We start from the raw sequence: 17,043 nt of genomic DNA on the forward strand, positions 1-17,043 counted from the left end.
CTCAACATGAATTCAGAAGTGAAAAACATTCAACCTACAGCCATGCATTACTATGGGAACATGTATATTTTATTGGCCAATAAGTGGGAAAGGGGGGATTCTTTATATTCTAACATATATTAGTGGTTGGGGTTTGTTTGATTATTTTGAAGACAGGGTCCCATTCTGTGACCCAGGCTGGCCTGGGTCATATAACAATCCTGGTTCAGCCTCCCGTATGTTGGGATTATAGACTATCCCTATACCTGGCTGGGTTTCCTTTTCATGTGCAAGAAGTTTGAATTTTCTAGGACCAGAGGGACATTTTCTTCAATGTCCCCACTAAAGTCTTCTCTTCATGTTAAAGCTGCTGTGACAGCATGCTGAATCCTCCCACTTTTCTGAAGAACTCTCCTTGGATTCTCCAGGCTCCCTCAGGAGGGTACCATATTGGAAGATGACTTGTTCCCACACCAACACACTGCTGTGTTTAGTTATTAAAAGTATGTTCCTGGGCTGGGTGGACAGTTCAGGGGTTAAAATGCTTGCCCTGCAAGTGTGAGGACTGAAATGTGGGTCCCCAAACCCAGTAGTGCAGTTGGACATGGTGGTCTACCTTGAAGGGCAGAAGCAGGGAATCCTCAGAGCAAGCTGGCTAGAGAGACTAGACATATCTATGAGATCTGGGTTCATCAAAGACCTTGGTCTGTCCCACTGAATAAGATGAAAGAACAATTAAGGATGATTAATGCATTCCTAATGAATTATTTTAATCATAAATGCACATAGATACTAAAATAGGAATAGTTCTTGCTTTTTGGAAGCCTGCTCATTAGAAACACTAAAACCACAAATAGGGACATAAAACCACATTCAAACCAAGCTGCTGTTAAACAGCAGATGGCAAGGCAGGCAGTAAGGATCCTCTTGTGGTGGGGAATGGAATCATCGGCCAAGTGTGAGCATAGAAGATATTACTTTATTAAGTTCTACTTCTCTTCAAGTCATAACTATCCATCTTCATTTCCACCAAAGACCTCAGAAAGATAACATATAAACTCTAGAATTGACAGAGAGATCTCACTGCCTGGACAGTCACCCAAAGTTCCTCTGTAACTTTGGGGCATCCATCTTCAGCCTAAAGGTCTATAGTGTCTGGCAGACTTCTCAGTGAAGAAGGAAATTTGAAACTGTCCTGCCTGTATTGGCAGTTTGTCAGTCATTTTTCTGTGTCCTGCAGAATGTGTAGCAGATTCTTCTATGAAGCAGGAACCCTAAAGGACTCTCTCATCTTGTTCTGGCAAGATCAGCAGTCACTTTCCTGTGGGTCCTGCATGTCCAGCTTATACAGCAACAGTCAAGCAGTCCAGACAAGAGCAGTTTCTTGCCCAGATGGCTATTTCTGCCATGTGGAAGGCAAACTCCATAACAAGTTTCCTCGATGCCCATCTTCCTCTCTGACGTAATTGGTGTTGCCAGGAGCAGTCGTGTCTCACTGTTATGAAAAACCCTAATAAACCATTTTAAATGCCATATTATGTAGGTCTTTGAAAGGTTTTGAAATATATCTCTATATATCTAGAAAACCTAACTAACATAAGTTTTAGGTGACTATATATAATCTGTATTTAATTATGTATTACATTTTTAAATGAGCTGTATAATACAATATCAAAACAAGAATAGAAATATACCTATAACAAAATTGACCTTAAATGTGTATCAATTAATCAAAATCCATACCAATACAATGTATTCATTTCTATATCATATTCCCCTTTTTTCTATAGAAAGAAATTGACTGTAATCATTAACCATTTATAATCAACCTCATTTAAATGAAAACAAACATTTATAAACATTACTTGGGAATGTTGATGTTGTTCTCCCTAAACTGCTTTTTGCAGTTTGGGGGCACTGTCAATGCCAAGGGGGTCCTGAGAAAAACCAGAAACCTGTCCAAATCCTGACTGTAGTAGTCTGAGTCTTCATGGTCTCAGCTGTTTTGGATGTTGGATCACCTGGGCCATTGCTTCGGGGTTCTTGCTTGACCAAACCATATTAGTTTGGAAGGAATCCACAGCTTTTCATTTTCTGTGGAAACAAAAGCAGAACCTCTTTTGCAAAGTAACATGTTCTTAGACTTAAATTTCAAAGTCAAGGCATTTTCAAAATATATAGGTTTGGATTAATCCAGAAACATAATAGCAGATGCTGCTATTTTCTCAGCAATCAAACAATTCAAAGACAACACAATAGCATACAATATTCAGACTTTCTGTATATTTTCCACCTTTACATGGCTTTTTAAAATTAGTTTCTTTTATTTTTATTTTTCAGACAGGGTTTCTCTGTGTATTTTTGTCTGTCCTGGAATTCATTCTGTAGACCAGATGGGCCTTGAGATCACAGAGATCTGCCTGCCTCTGCCTCCTGAGTGCTGGGATTAAAGACTTGTGCCACCACTGCCCACCTATTCTATTTCTTTTTAAAGCACTTTATCCTTTTTCTTTTCTCTCCCAAGATTAGGTATATTTTTAAATACCCTGTGAACCCTTCAGAGGTTTTTCTTCCTCTGAATCAATCTTTACTGTATATCTCTATCTTTTTCTGACCACATGAGTCTTATCTGCTAAACAGCATGGCTAAAATTAAGGCAGCCGCTGGCCCCACCCAATTCCTTGGCTTTTTAGTAGCTTCATGGTAGAGTACTGGTAGGAGCCATGTTTATTCACACAACTCTATGGAGTTTCTAGGTTCATGTCACCACCAAGAAGCATGCCACCAGCGTTTTGTAGACAGTTTCTGTCCCACCTGGTCTCACAGCTGTTTAGCCCCAAATAAACACATAGAGACTTATATTAATTATAAACTGTTTGGCTGATTGGCTTAGGCTTCTTACTGGCTGGCTCTCTCTCAATTATTAACCTATAACTATTAATCTAGGTATTTCCACATGATCTTATCTTACCAGTAGCTACATGGCATCTCCTCTCAACCTCTCTCTGCATCCTCTTCCCAGAATTCTCCTTGTCTGGTAGCCCTGCCTGGCTACTGGACAATCAGTGTTTTATTCATCAACCAATAAGAGAAATATATACAGAAGGACATGCCCCATCAAAATTGGCAAATACCAGATCAAGTAAGAGATTTTTGTCTCAAAATAGAAGGTGAATGGAATCCCGAGGAACCCAAGGAAGCCTGCAGCTCCGCATAAACATGTGGGCACACGTGTGAACGCACACGTACATAGATACACACAAAGTTCATCTTAATTAAGTGACTAATAACCACAACTGCAGAGAAACTAGAGCCTAAAGTACAGTGAATACCATGCATCTGCCATCACATTTTATCCCTAGCTGTTGTAGATACACTGAACGTTACAGTTCAATTATTTACAAAGGCTTTGAATGAATTTCTAATTGGCTAATAAAATGTTTTGATTTATTTTTATATTAGAAAGGAAGTCTTCATATTCAATATTATTGGAAATGAATACTATAGTCTATATTCTAAATAGCAGGAAAATAAGAGGCCTGTTGGAGTCCAGTACCACCCAGTACACTGGAAATGCAGGCATTAGCGCGCGTGCGTGCACGCGCGCGCGCGCGCGCACACACACACACACACACAGGCTCACCCCCAAACGCATCTGTCACAGCCCCCATCTTCTCATGCCCCCTGCTAGGAAGTCATCTTATTTGTCTATGGGCATATATGTCATGCAATTCAATTTAATTATGTGAGTTTGTTAATTAGGACACATATGCTCCATCTTGGATTAATCCACTTGATTTCTTTAGTGGGGAAATCCTACTAGATTTGTGGAGAAAGAAGACTGCCATCATAGAATAGAATGGCAGAGTTTCTTATCCTGAACCTCTCCAAATTCTCACATGCTGCATACATAAAATTCTGTCGTTTTTAGGTAAAAGATAAATATTTTTAAATCATTTACAATGTGATAGCTATACTCAACCATATGAAATTGCATCCTGTGGCTAAAATTTCATATGCAGTTACTAAAGTTATGGAGGCAAAACTATAAATAATGACAGCATGCACATTGGTTTATGGGACTGGTAATCTTACAGTGTGACTAGTACATAACCTTTCAGAAAGGATTTACTAGAAGCTCCCTAGCTGTAAATGCATTTATGCAATCCACCTTATTAATGTAAAAATATCAAAGTATACATTCAATGTATTTTATAATTGAACATAACACAAATATTATTCAGACACTGTATTCTAATTGGTAAAGGGTACAATTATGTTATTATCCTTGATAGCTCTTTTATACCTCTAGAAACACGAGCCTAAGGCAATCCTATCATTAGCATGAGTGGACACTATTCTTAATAAAGTGTGAATCTAACTATTCTCATGACTGATGAAATTCCAGATGACCTCAAGTAGTCCACATTATATCAAGACTTTGTGGGTTTTTTTTGAGAGTGGTGCCAAGAACTTCCCCAAGAATGTCTTGTGAACAAGAGGATTTTCCCACAGAGAACTGAGGAAATGCTTGTCAAAAGGCAAGTTCCACAATGCAACGTGAAGCATGTGGCCTGCTTCATCTTGTGCCCTTGGGACGTCCAATGTATTTGCAAAGCAACGAAGGGCAGAAAGGTCATCTTTGAGGAGTGCAAATCAGATGTCAGGAGGAGGATGGAATGTGGGTTGCAGGGCATCTTAATGAGATGGAACACCCGTCACATCTCTACAGTTTATAGCTATAGACTGTGATCCCAACCCCAGAGGAGGAGACAGAGCACTTATTAAATTGCGACAAGCAGACTGCATCTTTGATATAGTGCGATTGAAGGATATTAGTAAATAATTGGGCTGGGCTTTTGTCCCCCTGCTCAGATGTAAAATTTGTCAGTAAAATAGAACTCTGTTAAAAAAATGGTTTCCCTATTCCAATTTCTCTATTCCAATCCCCCAGACCCCTTTACAGAATAATAGGCAAAAATGATAATTTCTTTCTAAATTCTTTCCCAAAAGAGCTGTCTACAAAATAGTATCCTGAAAATCTCCAACAAGTAAATAATTCATAGGGACTCACTGAGGGTGGGCTTTGATTTAGAAGCCATGTTGCCAAGAGTGTCTGCTTGAACTCACTCCCTCAATGCCCTTGGATGGCATTAAGTAATTTGGGCAAAACAGTTGCCTTTTCACAAGTTTGTTATCCATATCTCTGAAAGGGCATTTCCCCAAATGAGTGCATGCTTTTAATGGGTGACAAATGCACACACAAAAGACGTGGTTTGCACAGGCAGCCCCAGCAGCTATAAATGGAAGCGGTATAATGACTGTCAACGCACGCCCCAAGCTCATGAAATAATAACACCCTTCCGGTACTTAGCATTTTTCTCTGAGGAACTTAGAGCACTTTGCAAGCCTGAAAATGTTTTTCTTTTCACTAAAAAAGTCCTTTAGAAGACATTCTTGAACACCGAGCGAGATAAATTCCACTCATCTCAGCACCCCTTGTGTAATTCTCAACATAACTGCTTAGAGGAGTTCATTCTTTCATGGAGATGATGGGAAAACATTTCCTCCTCTTCTTGCAGCCACTTTAATTCATTGCTTGGTTCTTAGATTTAAGTAAAATGTTCTTTTTAAACTTTACTTTGATTTAATAAACCAGATAAGGAACTGTACACTCTAGGGAATGAACAATCATTGAATGGCTTCACATATGCAAGGCTTCTCATTTAAGTTAGGCTCTGTCTGTCTGTGGGTATACATGAGCATGTGAGTGTACATGTTTGTGTGTTGTGTGTGTGAGTGTGAGGTATGTGAGAAAGAGTGTATAATGTGTGTGCAATTTGTGAGAGTGATATGAGAAAGAGTGTTCGTGTGTGTGTGTAAAAGAGTGTGTGGGGGTATGTGAGAGAGTGTGTGTGAGAAAGAGCGTGTGTGTGTGTATGAGAAAGAGTGTGCATGTGTGGTCTTTGTGTGAGAGGGTTTGTCTGTGAGTGTGTGTAAAAGTGTGCATGGTGTGTGAGTATATGTGTAATGTGTGTGAGAGAGTGGGAGGCATGTGATATGTGCATGAGGTATGCGTGTGAGAAAGGTATGTGTGTGTGTAAAAGAGTGTGTGAGAAGGAGTGCATGTGTGGTGTGTGTGGTATGTGTGTGTATGTTTAGTGTATGGGTAAGAAAGAGTGCGCATGTGTGGTATGTAAGGAATAGGCATGAGACAGATGAGACAGAGTGTGTGTAGTATATGTGTGTGTATGTGTGTGAGAGTGAGTATAGTATATGTGTGTGTATGTGTGTGAGAGTGTGTGGTAGTGGTGGTGTGTGTGCGTGAAATATGTGTGGTGTGTGAAAGAGAGTATGTGTGAAGTATGTGGTGCGTGTGAGAAAGTGTGTGCATATGTGGTATGTGCATGAGAGTGTGTGTGAGTGTATTGTGTTGTATGTGAAAGAATGTATGTGAGGTGTGTGTATGAGAGAGAGAGAATTGTGAGGTGTGTGTGAGAAAGTGTGTGTGGTGTGTGTGTGTGTAAGAAAGCATGTGGTATGGTAGTCGTGTATGTGCATGTGTGCATGCATGTGTGTGTATGTGTGTGTGAGTGTGTGTGTGATATATGTGAAAGAATGTATGTGAGGTGTGTGTATGAGAGAGAGAATTGTGAGGTGTGTGTGAGAAAGTGTGTGTGGTGTGTGTGTAAGAAAGCATGTGGTATGGTAGTCATGTATGTGCATGTGTGCATGCATGTGTGTATATGTGTGTGTGAGTGTGTGTGTGTGATGTATGTGAAAGAATGTATGTGAGGTGTGTGTGTATGAAAGAGAGAATTGTGAGGTGTGTGTGAGAAAGTATGTGTGGTGTGTGTAAGAGAGCATGTGGTATGGTAGTCGTGTGTGTATGTGCGTGTGTGCATGCATGTGTGTGTATGTGTGTGTGTGAGAGAGTGTGAGTGTGTGTGTGTGTGTGTGTGTGTGTGTGTGTGTGTGTGTGTGTGTACTAGGGATCAAACCCGGGCACTCAATGCATACTAGGCAAGCATTCTATGAAGCTGCAGAGTCAGCCTAAAAATGTGTATTTTCTTGAAATAATATTTGAGAAGTTGGCAAGCCCCTCCTTTCAACCATGAACAATTACTCATTTTTTTGAGAAACAGTTTAAATCAAGCCTACTATGGTATAATTTATATATGATTATATTTTTCTTTCCAGCGCAGTTCAGTGATATGTTTTGAAACCACTGCAAATAACCTGTCAAATTTTGGCATCTAATGAGTCCCCTCAGTCCCTTTAGCAATCACTTCCCATCTGCCTCTGACAGCCACCTTTGAAAACCTGATGTACTTCTAATCTCTCTTTCAGTTTAAAGGGATATTGTGTAACAATGGACAGCACAAAATTATCTCTCTGTGTTAAAGCCAGCTGGTTGGCAAGCTTTATTTTCTATTTCCACCTTAGTTTCTCCTCAACACTCATTCAATACGGTCCTAGGTTTTGGAGGTTGGGACGTCTTGGGAGACTATTATACAGCCTACAACAGGCAGCATGGGAAGAACTCCCAGTGAGCCCTCTGTACTCTTCCTGCCAGCCACCTGGGTCAGCAGCTATTTCAGCTCCCAAATAACACACAGAACACTACATTAATTATGAAGCTGTTGGCCATTTGCTTGGTTTCTTATCGGCTAGTTCTGACTTAATTATTAACCCATAACTGCTAATCTGAGTATTTCCACGTGGTCTTCTCTTACCGGAGAAAGCCTGGACCTCTTATTACTCTGGTGTCCTACATTGTGACTTACTGTGCCTCTCTTTCCCAGAATCCTCCTTGGCTCCTACTCCCACCTATCTTGCTTCCCTATTGGCCAACAGTGTTTTATTCAACAACCAATAAGATAACATATGCACAAAAGTACTTCCCCCATCAGTCCACCTATCTAACTAGCCTGACTGCTGGCCCATCTTTCATAGTCCTTGAGAGATGTACTTCCCTGCACTGATCCATTTGATTGCCTGTCCAAACTCTTCAGTTGTGGGCACTTTGAGGAAAAGGGGCTCCACCTTTATCTCCATGTTCCTTTCAGCAATAGAGTTACCGTATGAAAGACAGCCAAGCACACTGCCTTGGTGGATGAGTGGTGGCTGTGGATCCCAGGGTTGGGCACCTTCTGACGCGCCTGCTTGTCCTGCCTCCCTCTTTTCCTTTCTGCAGCTATGCTGGATGGATTAAATCTTAGGCTCATGGCTCGTTTGCTTCAGGACCCTGAGCGTCGATATTTGTTTGCTATGGCTGCCTCACAAATTAACCACCAAGTTAGCAACTCAGAAGAGCATCTACTTACTATTTCACAATCCTGACATCAGAAGTCCGTAGTGGCTCAGTTATCTCTCTGCTTAGGGTGCCTTAAGTCCAAAATTCAGGTGTTGGCCAAGCTCAATTCTTGGTAAAGAATTTAGAGAGAGGAATTCATAAGCCAGGTGTGGTGGCAGATGGCTACAATCCCAACATTAATAGGCTGAGGCAGGAACATTGTGAATATGAGTCCAACCTAGACTACATACTGGAAGTTCAAGGCTAGCCTGAACCATATAGGGAAACCCTGCCTCAGAAAGCAGAAACAACAATGAAAGTTCACTGATTATGACTGGAGCGCTGAGATCATCACTTTCCTGCTGAGACCCACCCTCCGCTCCTGGAGGCTCCACACTCATGACCCCCACATCTTCAAAGCAGTGTGAGCAAGCCCTGTCCTTTCACATCAGCTCTCTTGATTTCGGCATTTGTCTTTTAAAGGGATCTGGATGATTAGATCAGACCTATTGGGTTAATCACCATGTCTGAAGATCAACTGATTTTATAGCAGTAAAACTCCTTCATGGGATGACCTAGTCATTAAATTAGCAGGAGTCTGGAATGGAGTGTGGTAGGTATCTTAGACTTCTATCCACCACCATGTCCAGCTGAAGTTGTCTAATATCTTCCTGTAAGAAAAAGTGGAACTGTGAATTATTCTTACCACCTTATAAATACCAACTGTCACAATCTTTGTAACATTCCTAACAAATATCCTAGACTTTTCAGTGAATGAAAAATGTAGCCATTTTCTTATGAAAGTACACTCATTTTCACAAAATTCCATGTTAATTCTCTAATATTTTCAGTTCTAGTTTACCATTTGTGGGCAAAACTAAACTGTTCCTTTCTTTAAGCAATGTTGAGTTTATTGTTAGAAGAGTCACTATTTTGTATGGAAAATAAAGTATGTTCTGATATAAATATGCATGCAGCATTCTAAATATTTTTTGCAGCCTTTCAAAATTAGAATGAAGTGTCCTGAATAGAATGGAAAACCTCAAAGGGTCCTATGTGCTTCACCAATAGTAGAAGGTTTTCTAGGAAACTTGCCTGCCCCAAGTAAGTTTTAACGCTTCCTCCTTTCATTTTAGGGAAACTGGTGCAGGGAGATATATTTTCTTTATGCCAAGAACTAACTGAATCTCCTTAACACGTGTCTAATGTATTCAAAAGTTGCTGCATGTCTTTGATGTAGAAAGATAAATGATGAACATCTGTTTTCTCTAACCACAGACAGCCCTCTTCCATGGGCTGGGAGAGTTAATCTATAAAACAGTTGACCATCTGACAACTAGGTTGGTGGTTTATTAGATAAAACACATACAAAACAATGAACTAAAGAGCTTCATCCAGAATTACTTCATTTTTCTCATCAGGCCTTTGACTCACAAGTTATTCTATCTTTCATGCAAAACAAAACAATTTCTAACAAGAAAACCACAATTTTCAGTCATTTCAACTCTTCATACATTTGATTTTATGAAGTAAACTTGTAAGCATATAAAAAATAATCCTGAGTTAATTAACAACTTTCACCTGTACTTTTTTTTCTTTTTAGAAAGAACATTTAGCACACTTAAACTGTATGGTTCCTTTGTTGTTGTTTGTTTCTTGTTTTTCAAGACAGGGTTTCTTTGTATAAGAGTTCAGGTTGTCCTGAAACTTGATTTGAAGACTGGGATGGCTTTGAACTCACAGAGATCTGGCTGCCTCTGCCTCTGGAGTTTGGAGATTAAAAGTGCTCACCACCATGCTAGATTTAATTGTACAATTCTTAAGAGGATTTTTTATATCATTTGTTCTGTACCACAGGTATGTTAGCATCTCTTTCCACCAATGAAATGGGTCTAATGGGTCTAATAATTAATTGACTTATTTTGTGCTATCTGCTAAGAAACAGTTTCTCTAACATTTGTCCTTTGTTCTCTCCACCAGGAGATGCAACAATCACATTTGAGAACATCTCAAAGCAGACAAACTCTCCTTTAAGTATAAGTCACTTAGCCATATGAAGATACTATCATTTCTTTGAAATTATTATGGTCTAAACAATGCAAAAGGCAGAGTCCATAGTACAAAAATCCCAAGGCTTTGTGTATACATTTGAAATTTAAGGCTTCCTACTTGCGATACGAGTTGTAAATTTAAAATGCATCCATTTTTATTGTCTCAAAGCAGATTACAATTGTCACTCTTTAAGTCATTTGCTATACTTTCATTCTAATTTTGAACCGCATCTTTCTACCAAAGTTCAGGAATACATGTCTCTCTTACCTGTACTATACTAACCTGCTCATGCTGTGGTGGAGACTAAGAAATGTTAGCTGCAATTTATCATGCAAACACGGAGGCTTGAGAGTCAGAGGGATACTATTAATTATGACGGAAGAGCAGATCTACCCAGGAGGAGTCTAAAGGAACTAGGCTGAATTTTTGCTCTGATAACCCACCCAGCCCTGGACCTTGAGTCTCCTTTCAGGTCCCTAAGAACAAACAACCTTTATCTTCATTATTATTACCACACTGTACCTCCTAATCTGCCTACATTTACCATTGTGGCTTGAGCTGCTTCAATCTACACAACACAGAGCTCCTGAGTACTCCTTTCCTCCTTGACTCCTCCCCATCGTCTCCCTCCTCCTGGATCTTGCTGTGTCCTCAGGTCATAGACAGTAACTGTCCCACAACTGATAGAGCAGGCAGAGGCCACTGGTCTCTGGCAGACTCCTCCCTGTGGGTAGCTGTTTCTGGAAAGCCCTTTGATGAGCCCCTCCCTCCTCTGTACCTTTTCAGCTATTCACAAAGCATATTTATGCTATTTCTCTCCTTCCCATGTTGTGGCCGTTGGACATTACTGGAGAGGGACACAAACCCTCTAAAAATTTATTTTTCCAGATTTGCCCTGCTGTTAGCAACTGGATCCTCCTGGTTAGCAATGCCTTTCACCTGATAAGAATTAATGTGCTTTTCCTCCACAGTGTTCAGAAATAAATCAGCTGTTGTGTCTGCCTTCAGGGAGAATACAAATGCACAGATAGATATGGGTACAAAATGCAATTAAGATTGCAGTTTTAAAGTTAACAGTATGTTTGGACACGCTAAAGTCATAAATAAATTCAAAGAATGGGGTCACTCCTGAAGGAAGACAACAGCTAAGAAAGATTTCACAGTAAATTCTTGCTTGAGCTAAAAGCTGAAAGCAGAATGGATAGTCTCAAAAGGCAAGGGAGTGGGAGGAGAGAGCATCACAGATGGGAGGCACCACACAGTGAGATACAAGACCAGATTGTCTTAAGGTCAAAAGGACATCAACATTCTGAATAGCTAGCAGGGTAGTTTGAAAGAAAATGGCCCCCATAGGGAGTGTCACTATTAGGAAGTGTGGCATTGTTGGAGTAGGTATGGCCTTGTTGGAGGAAGTGTGTCACTGTGGGGTGGGCTTTGAGGTTTCCTATGCTCAAGATACCACCCAGCGTCACAGACTATTTCCCATTGCCTTCTGATCTAGATAGGTCAGCACCATGTCTGCCTGCTCCCCACCATGATAATAATGGACTGAACTTCTGAACTGTAAATTTCCTCCTCAATGAAATGTTTTCCTTTATAAGAGTTGCCGTGGTCATGTGTCTCTTCACAGCAACAGGAAACCTAACTAAGACAGGTAGGTTGTAGGCTTCATAAAGACCTGGGAAAGTCTTTGCCACAGTTGTGATTTGTCATTCGAGGAGAAGGCTTGGGAGGAGCTGGGGTAGAGGCACTACCTCAGATAATAGTAGTAAGTTCCAGATTTTTATAGCTCAGTTCAAAGAAGCTAGTACATGTTTATTGATAACTGAAAGAGCTCCAAGTGTCCAAATAGAAAGTAATGACAATGTGATGGAAATGTTCAGTATCCTTGTCTGACCAGTTCATACAAGTATCACACTATCCTACCATGTCCCATACATATGTTCACTCAGAATCATTATAATAATAACAAAGGGTGTAAAGTGTCTATTGTGGATGTTCTTATAGCAACCAATGAACCTGCATGAGATCCCCATGACAGGTCAAAAGAGCAGGGAAAATAAGTGAGAAAAATATAGATGTGGAGACCCAGAAATTGGATTAGTTGTTAACAAGAACTCAATGAAGCCCAGAGACCTCACTCCCTCTCTTCTCTGGGTCTGGCATGAATGGGAGAGCAAGACAGCAAATGGAAGAATGAAAGAGAAGTCTAGGAAAAGTTAATAGATACAGTTAAGTTAGGTACCCATAGGCAACCTTACTCAAGCCAACTTCCTTTATAACAGCAGCTGCATCCACTGCCGATCAATGTGAGGATGTAAAAGCTGGGCCTCCACCATCCACTAGGAATGATACTGAGGAGCCATCAAGCTTCGGCTTTCCTTAGAGGGTAGTTGAGGCCTTCTGAACACAGCAGCTCCTTGCTCCATCCAAAATGCTACATCCCTTCCCGTTCCACAGAGGTTGCTTCCTAGAGCAGTTCCCAAGACTTTCATGTTCTTGGCGCATTTTCAGGGAACTCAAGATAATAATGTATTTTAGTGTGATTAAGATGGACATGTGGACCAGAATAGACAGCAAAGTTACATGAAGACATTAACTGAGACCTTCAGATTAAATTAGACCCTGGGGAAGAGAAGAGTAGTTAGGAGAGTCAGAACCCTGAAGCACACTGACATTTAAACAAGTTTCAAGAGAAATTTGACAAAGGTTGGGGAACAAGGTTGAAGGACAGAGAGGTAAGAACATTGAGAGAGGGTACTATTCAGGGTAATCGGGTAGGTTATAAGAGAAAGAATGTTCAACAATGTTCAGACAGACAGACAGATAGAGAAGAGTATGTATTGTTGAAGGCCTGAGCCAGTTCATAGCACAGCCTCACTAACACTGACCATGATAGATTCATGATTAAACACAGTCTGCATGGTCATGAGGAGAAGAGCATGGAGAGCTTAAGGGCAGAAACTGAAGACATCTGCTATGCAGTGATTAGTGGGTATGTCTGCCTTATATGAGTGCATAGTTTGCTTTTAGTACAATAGACACTTGATGCTTAACCTTGATATTTTCCAAGAATCTGTTCCTGATCCCTGTGAAGAATTCACCCATGTAATCTTCTGATCCCTAAGATTTCACCTGCCTTTTCTGGTGCCCTTGTCTTTTTTCTTGCTTCTATACTCCTTACACATAGTTTCTTCTTCTTTTTTTTATGTACATGTTAATCCTAAACTTTCCTAAGGAAAAAAATCATGGGGAAAAAAACCTTTACATTAAAACCAAAACTATCTTTCAATTCCTTACACAGTAGTGTCCACATGGAAGGTACCCCAGTGATATTAGTAAGAAAAGATAATGAGTCACTTAAACAAGGGAAGAACATGGTTGTGTTAAGACACCAAGGTACCATCACTCACTAAGATCTTTTTGGGGGGAAAGTTGGAGAAATGGTAAAATGAATAATTGTCATCTGCAAACAATATAAGCTTAAAAGCCAGTAATGTTCAGGTAGCAGACCTGAGAAAAAAGCTTCTAAAATAAGCTACCATTGTAGAAAAACAAATAAGTAAATAACTCAATTGTCAAGTGTACTCTCCTGCAGACAGTATTTCATAGCTTGGTGCCCAGCAGAGTTCAGGGTACTGGGGTTATCTGAAGGATTAGTAATTTAGTTCCCAATGAGCTAACAACCAAAAATTGAATGGGTTTGGCTAATTTATTATAATTGTCCTAAACCATTCCAATATCCTAGCATACTTTTTGGCTAAAACATGTGTAGAATGAAACTCAGAAAAAGAATTGTACCTTCAACATCAGCTCTAGATATTTCCTTTGAAAAAGAAATAACAAGCAAGGAGCAGCAAGAAAAAGGCCATCCAGTTTTTGAGGATCTGTAGGTGTGAGCCGGTGGTTAGATCTCCAGAACCTGCTGTTTGGAGTGTCTTTTCATGGTTGATTTTAAAAAATATCCAACCAACCAAACAACAGCAGAAATGCTGACAATCCTTGGGGAAGTTAAAAATTTCTAAAACTCAGTTTTCTTATTCATCTTCCTGCTAATGAGAATAAACTTAAGATGATCTTGCAAATTTTGAAGTACTTCACACTGAGTTGTGCTATTAGTGGGTAAGTTCCCTACTAAGACTCAATCCTTCTGAGATACCCCAAAACGCATGAACCTAATTAAGTATACATATCTCCTAGTGTAATATTTCTGGTTGTCTCCTTCCCTAAAGGGGTCTTAGACTGGAAGCGAGCATTTCTAGCTGGTAAACAAAAGAGGGCCATGAAATACAGCCATTGCTTGCTATCACTAATTAGCCAGCTCCCCTACCCGCTTTGTGGATACCTGAATCTGGGGGCACTCAAGTCTTCTATAAAATAGTGCATGCTACTGATCATATTCTCCTATAGACTTCCTCTTTTAAAGTTTATATTACGTGTGTGTGTGTGTATGTGTGTGTGTACACGAGTGTTCTCAAATGCTAATGTCATGCCACACTTGTGGATGTCAGAGGAACTTGTAGGAATTGATTCCCTCCTTCCCCCATGCGGGTCCTGGGGATCAAACTCAGGTCCAGCAGCAAACACCTTTAACTGCCGACATGTCTTACTGGCCTTCTTATATACCTTCAAGCATTTCTAGATTATTTTAAATATACCATAAATGCTATGTTGGTCATTGCTATACTATATTGTTTGAGAAATAATAGCAAAAATTAAAGACTACATATATTCAACGCAGAGAGTACTATAGGTGTAACTAAACTCTTGATTGCTGGTGGTTGAATCTGCAGGAGAAAACAATGTGCATATGGGTGCCCAATTGACATCAACTGTGACAAGCTACAGATGATAAGTTAGACAGTTAGGAGATGAAAAATATATAAAAATGATAAAGTAATTATAGATACTCAACTAAAGCTGCAATTTTCAGATAAAATGAAATTTTCCCAAATATTTTATGTAATTTTTGAAAAGTTCCCCCAAACTAAACTTATTTTTAAAAATAACCTAAACCAAGATTTACGTTCTTCATTTTGTTTTTGATATTTAGAGTATGCTAATAAAATCAGAAATGATTAACAATGGCTATATTTCCAATCTTGGGATGAAAACATAACACTTGAAGTTTACTTTATTTGAATTGAAATATTTATGAAGAATATAAAGCTTTGGGTGCATAAACTTCGACTGTAAGACATGGCTGCATATCACCAGGTATAAAATATGTAAGAGCATTTAGTAAATTCCAGAGAGAAGATAAACGTGGGAGCCATTACTTCACTTGTAAGAAGATTTTACTGCAGTGATTTAGAGGAGCCACTATGACTATGAAGACACAGCCTACAGCTATCTACCAAGCCATCTGTGTATGGGAGTGAGGCTAACATTCAGACTGAAGAAAGACATGCATGTTTTCTCACACCAGAACTGTGTGCCTAATGTTGACCAGTGACCACTGTGTAGAGCAGACCTCATCTGAGACTCAACCCCCAGCTTGTTTGGGAACATGTATCTGTCTCTCCATCTAATAGCAGGACTGAATCATTTGAGCTACAAACAAAAATACACAGTATGTCCAAAGCTTGAAGGATTAGACCATACAGTCAATGGCAAGGCACAGACTGCTTTTTATGCGGTTATGTGTGGAATTGAATTCTTCCAAGGGAAGAAGTTTCATGGTGAACTTATAACTCAAGAACTTCTAAGCCTTCCTATGGAACAGAGATCAAGAAATCTCCCATGGGAAATCACAGCAGTTGATCCGGACTGCCGGAAATGAGATACATTTCTATTTCCATCTATATGGAGACTGTTGCTCTTACCCTAGCTCAAATCCACACTGGACTTCACAATACAACATTACCACTGCAACAAGACCTCAGATGCAGCCCGTTTTCTGCTGTAACAAATGCTTAAGGTTAGAAAATGAACAAAGAAAAACCCGTGTATTTGTTCAAAGTCTAAAGGTTCAAGAGGCTTCTAGCCTCACCATATCATGGTATCTTAGTATTTCACCATGTGAGAGGTCACGCAAAAAGCTAAAACATGAGAGATTCAGAAGCCAGATTCAGCTTGTTCTTTTTCTAACAATTTGTTCTTGAAGGAAATATCTGGAATACTATAAGAACTTCATTAATCCCTTCCAAATTAGGCAACTACCCACCTTCCACCAGGTTTCACATTGATTGTTCGTTTGTAGGAGCTTTTGGAAACAGCTGATCTCATATTCATTGTAAGAGAAACTGCGACCAGCCTATGCAAGCTGCAGTCGCCCTCCCCAGGTGTTCAGGCCAGCCTGCATGAGCATGTGCGGCAGGCACTTCCTCCCTGAGCCAAGTCTGCCTCTACACCCAGAGACTGCTGACCAAGAGATACCTGACAGGAAGTCACCAATGAGAAAAGGACAATACAGCAGAGTCAGCCACCTGAGCCAATGGGACCTTGGGAGGGAGTATAAAGGCAGGTTTAACTTCCTTAATAAACGAGTCTGCAGCACGACATGATACTCACAGACTTCCAGTGTATGAGTCATTGGTGCTGCATCCTCTCACCCCATCTCAAGAGGTGTTCGAGCAGGGTGATGGGCAACAATTCATTATCTTGCTGAGGTAGCCTTTGGGGAGCTGGGATTGCAGGTGATAACCGCTGTGCCTAGAAGGCTTCATCTCTTAAAGACGGTACCACCTCAAGGCCACCACACTGGAAGCCAGGCT

The 17,043-nt window shown here is 40.2% G+C and overlaps 1 long non-coding RNA gene across 1 annotated transcript; it reads right to left on the reverse strand.

Moving 5' to 3' along the window:
- Nucleotides 1-1,449: 1,449 nt before the first annotated feature.
- Nucleotides 1,450-8,526, reverse strand: LOC121138961. Its single transcript, XR_005875830.1, has 3 exons — nucleotides 8,307-8,526; nucleotides 1,845-2,073; nucleotides 1,450-1,489 (listed from the first exon to the last, which is right to left on the reverse strand). It is a non-coding gene; the product is annotated as an uncharacterized LOC121138961 (long non-coding RNA).
- Between the last annotated feature and the right edge of the window lie 8,517 nt (nucleotides 8,527-17,043).

Source organism: Mesocricetus auratus, unplaced genomic scaffold (genome assembly GCF_017639785.1).
Source record: "Mesocricetus auratus isolate SY011 unplaced genomic scaffold, BCM_Maur_2.0 Super-Scaffold_6730, whole genome shotgun sequence".
NCBI classification, from domain to species: domain Eukaryota; kingdom Metazoa; phylum Chordata; class Mammalia; order Rodentia; family Cricetidae; genus Mesocricetus; species Mesocricetus auratus.